The 5,093-nt window shown below is 35.1% G+C and overlaps 1 long non-coding RNA gene across 1 annotated transcript; it reads right to left on the reverse strand.

The window, feature by feature from the left end:
• Positions 1-1,468: 1,468 nt before the first annotated feature.
• Positions 1,469-2,560, reverse strand: LOC141282325 (uncharacterized). Its single transcript, XR_012336920.1, has 4 exons — positions 2,289-2,560; positions 2,133-2,171; positions 1,866-1,956; positions 1,469-1,720 (listed from the first exon to the last, which is right to left on the reverse strand). It is a non-coding gene; the product is annotated as an uncharacterized lncRNA (long non-coding RNA).
• Positions 2,561-5,093: the final 2,533 nt, after the last annotated feature.

Raw genomic sequence — 5,093 nt, forward strand, 5'->3', positions numbered from 1 at the left:
CCTGCACCCAAGAAAGAGACGAAGGCCTCTGCACCCAAGACAGAAAACCCCCCTGCACCCAAGGAAGAGACGAAGGCCTCTGTACCCAAGACAGAAAACCCCCCTGCACCCAAGAAAGAGACGAAGGCCTCTGCACCCAAGACAGAAAACCCCCCTGCACCCAAGAAAGAGACGAAGGCCTCTGCACCCAAGACAGAAAACCCCCCTGCACCCAAGAAAGAGACGAAGGCCTCTGCACCCAAGACAGAAAACCCCCCTGCACCCAAGAAAGAGACGAAGGCCTCTGCACCCAAGACAGAAAACCCCCCTGCACCCAAGAAAGAGACGAAGGCCTCTGCACCCAAGACAGAAAACCCCCCTGCACCCAAGAAAGAGACGAAGGCCTCTGCACCCAAGACAGAAAACCCCCCTGCACCCAAGAAAAAGACGAAGGCCTCTGCACCCAAGACAGAAAACCCCCCTGCACCCAAGAAAGAGAAGAAGCCTCCCACACTCAAGAAATAAAAAAGCTCCCTGCACCCAAGAAAAAGAAAACACACTCTTAAGAAAAATGGTTCTATATAGTACCAAATAAGGGTTCTTCAGCTCGTAACAATAGCAGCACCCTCTTTGGTACTATATAGAACCATTTTATAGATGGTTCTATATAGAACCTTGCCTTGAAAAGTGCTACATAGAACCTCAGTGGTGCTATAAAGAACCCTTTCATTTATCAGCAGTCAAGAGGATTATTTTTGTTTATATTTTTGTTTTGTTTTGTTATTTATAACACTTTACACAGTTTAACAGTAAACAGAACTGCAAGAAATCAGAAAAATACTTTTATTTTCACTTTTTCATTACATGAGATATCATAAAATAATAAATATGTGCATTAAAATCACAATCAAAATAAATATATTAATTATTATGCAAATATAACAAATCATTACTCAAATAAGATATGGATGTTAAATGACAGCTTCAAAATTAAATAAATGAACAATAACATTTGCCAAAGACAATCATTCAACAATGAGACAACAATAACATAAAATCAATAAAATCTTGACAAATGCAACATCAAAACATGCAAATGATAATAAATACTGAATATTAACATATTATGACATTACATTCAGATTTTAAAATTTTAGCACAAACAGATAGATGGGATAGAATACAAATGAATGGGATGTTAATAATACATTACTAACTGTAAAAATAAACATTGATTGTATCAATGTTTGTAGAATCTCGCCAAAAAAGTCCATATTATTTTGTTTGCTGGATCATTGTACAGTACATGTTCCATTCAATGTTCTTTGTTTTGTGGCAGTGACGTTGAACATTTTGTCAGATAAGAGTAAGATAAGAGATGGTCTACTCTGCTGTTGTCATGTTGATCTTGAGACGCAGGCAGTGATTACCACAGATTCCCATCACCTTGCAGTGGTCATCATCATGGGTTGAGCATCAGGCCGAACAAGATTTGGATCTGTTGGTCATGGGTGAAAGGATAAGACATAAAGACAAAACAAGTTAATATTAGCCTGAAGTTTGCTTACATACTGTATGTAAAACATGATTTGACAGAAGTTTTAATATGATTCAGCTCAAGCTACCTGTTTTGTCAGTAAATAGGTGAATGGTTGGCGAGAGATTTATTCTTAAATTGAATAAACATAAACAACTGTTATCAAGTCAATGGCCGACCTGCAGAGCTTCACTCATGATCCACCTACAACAGATAGACAAAAATAATAAGTAATTCTGCTATTACATGTAAATGTGCCACAAGATCACACACACAATCTTCAAAATTTTTAAACCGTAAATAACTATTAATTTAATGCCAGCATTGAAAGAAACATGCATATAATCACCTTGAAATACAGGATGTGTCTCTCATAACAAGCGGTCATACGCACTGCCATCTCTCCCAGCATAAGCAAGATTACCCCACATATGAAAACTCTGAAATATCAATAAAAAAACTAAACACATGTTGTAACACATTCTTTTGATAATTAGTTTAATAAACTTAATGTACAATATACATATGCTTTTTAACACTTTAACAAATTATTATCCTAAATCATTGTTAAAGCAGAGTCCCCTACATATATCATTTAAAACAGTATGAAGCTTACCTGCTATAAAGGGAATGAAGCTGACGGTATAAAGTGTACCTGTTATAAACGATAGAAAGTACAATAAGAACACACCAAGCTTCAATTTTCATAATGTTTAAACAGTAAATAACCATTATTTTAATGTAAGCATTGAAAGAAACATGCATACATCACCTTTAAAAGCAGGATGTGTCTCTCATATCAAGCGGTCATACACACTGCCTTTACTCCCAGCAAGATTACCTCACATACGAAAACTCTGAAATATCCATAAAATACTAAACACATGTTGTACCACATTCTTTTGATAATTAGTTTAATAAACTTAATGTACAATATACATGTATTAGCTTTTTAACACTTTAACAAATCAATATCCTAAGTCTTAAAGCAGAGTCCCTTAAATATATCATTTAAAAATTAATGGATGAAGCTTACCTGCTTTAAAGGGAATGAAGCTTACAGTATAGAGTTTACCTCCTATAAAATAAATAAATTACAATAAGAACACACAAAACTTTAATTTTCAAAATGTTTTTAACAGTAAATGATGATTATTTTACTCTCTTACCTGCTTGTGATGTTAATCTGCAGACGGTTCAGCAGGACTGATGATTCAGGGCTTTTACAGGTGAAAATAATCAGGACTAATAACTGACTAAATTTAAAATCAAAAAAGGAGGGAAATAAAGAACCCTTTTTGTCAAGACAAGAACCATTTCGGGAAAAAAGGGTTCTTCAGTAAGTTATGGTTTTATATAGAACCTTAACCATCGTTTCAGAACCTTTGAAGAACCATTTTTCTTAAGAGTGCACTACAAAACAGAAGCAGCCTCAAAGCAAAGTAACAACCCGCACCTAAAACAGCGAGGAAACCCACTGCACCCAAGAAATAGAAGCCCCATAAACCCAAGTGAATTGTGAAATTGCCTAAAATAATTATATTGCATAAAACATGTCATTTAAGCATGTGGAGCATTTTCTATTCAACATCATTTTATGTTTTTAAAGTGCTATGGTTAAAATCATTCTTAACATGTAACTGCCAATCTAGTTTACATATTCTACGTTTACAGATATAAAGTCCACCACCATGAAATAAACCTGTTTCCTACTCTTTAAGATTTTCTAAATAATCTGAATATTTTCGCAAAATTAAACATCATATTAGGCATGATAGCTTGGTAAATACTTGCTGGTTCAGACTTGCATCTACATTGTCTATATTTCCTCAGTTGTTTAACTGCGTGGACTTTAACACAAAGTCACAGAGTTACTGTAAGACCATAAGGCCTCATAACTGTGGTCAGTATGTCAGTGTAGCTTTTCTATAAAACGAAATATAGTCAAAATATAGTATTTAAGTAAATACTAAAAATATCCTAAATACATTAAGAAAACCTATGGTTTTATCACACAAAAACAACAGAAAAAAACACGCATGACATCTAATGGTAAATTCGTGTGATACAGTACAACAATAAGTGCTGTGGTATTCCTGTAATATTTAGCTCTGTCCAAACGCTATGGTTTTATCACACAAAAACAACAGAAAAAACCACATATTGCATCTAATGGTAAATTCGTGTGATACAGTACAACAGTGCTGTGGTATTCCTGTCATATTTAGCTCCACTCATTTGTTGTGTGGTAGTTTCCTGTTGTACCGAAGCAGTACCACGTAGGATTACCACTGGACTTTTTTGTAAGGGACACGCCTAGCTGCCGCAGCGCGGGGGGCCACACACGTCGGGGCTACGGTGACCACAGTCCCGATGTCGTACGTGGCAGTGGTGGTATATCATAACTTAAATGTGTTTTTTTGTTTTCATAAAAATATTAACATTGATACCATTATAATAAGATAGCTGCCTGCTATTGAAATCAGTGTGAACAGATGCACTCAGTCTCTCAATATCACAACTATGGTCATATTGAATACACAGCTATGACAATAAATAGGGCAACAAAGTAATAATAATAATAATAATAATTTGTTACACTTATTTAGCGCTTTTCTGCAACACTCAAAGCACTTTACATATAAAAGGGAGAATATTATGAAGGTATATTTGGTGCAAAACAACTGCACACCTGTGACAGTGGAATTTGTATTTGTAGAGATTATCCACACATGTGTATCAGTAAATTTGAAGTCACAGATGAAGAGTTGCAAACTTGTAGATTTTTTTTCTTTCCCTCAAATACAACACAACAGTTACACATTCACAAATCCTTCAATGCAGCTGCACAAATCCCATTTTACAAATCACAGATTAAGAAACTCACAAGCTCACGTTTTTTGCTACAATTGCTGCAGTAAATATGGTGCAAAACCTACTTGAACACCTGCATCAAAGTATGTGAAGTCACACACAAATTTTGTACATTCGAAAAATCAGTTTGTGCATCTGTGCGATGAGAGTTGCATGTGTGTAAAAAAAATTTTCACAAATATTTTTTTCTTTTTGAAATATTTTCTAGCACAAACACAAGTACATAAATACAACTGCTTGAATCTGCTGCTACAAGTTTCAAACACTCTTTTTTGTGTGCTCTCTGTTTTGCACCAAATATCTCGAGATAAATGGTGCGAAAGTGATTTGTATACCTGTAGGCTATGTTCAGCACTGCCCACCAGGTGGCGCCTGACACTCACTGAAGCAGAGTTTATTAATTACCAGCAATGTTTCAGCAAGGTAAATCGCCTTTATCAAGGTATTATTTTCACCAAGTGGAGAACAATACAAATGGGAGTGCTAATTATACACAGATGAAGGTAATTACATACAATATTGCAAGGATTCATTAGTAAACAAAATATAAGTTCCATAAATCTCAAACCATCAATATAAGTAGATTAAAAAATACAAGCAGCAAATACACACATAGGCCTACATTTAACTAAGATACATGCTTTTTCTTCTAATATACTAATTTGGATGATTATTTCTGTCTTTTTTAATCGGGTAACTGAAC

This window comes from Paramisgurnus dabryanus, chromosome 6 (genome assembly GCF_030506205.2).
Source record: "Paramisgurnus dabryanus chromosome 6, PD_genome_1.1, whole genome shotgun sequence".
Taxonomy (NCBI): Eukaryota; Metazoa; Chordata; class Actinopteri; order Cypriniformes; family Cobitidae; genus Paramisgurnus; species Paramisgurnus dabryanus.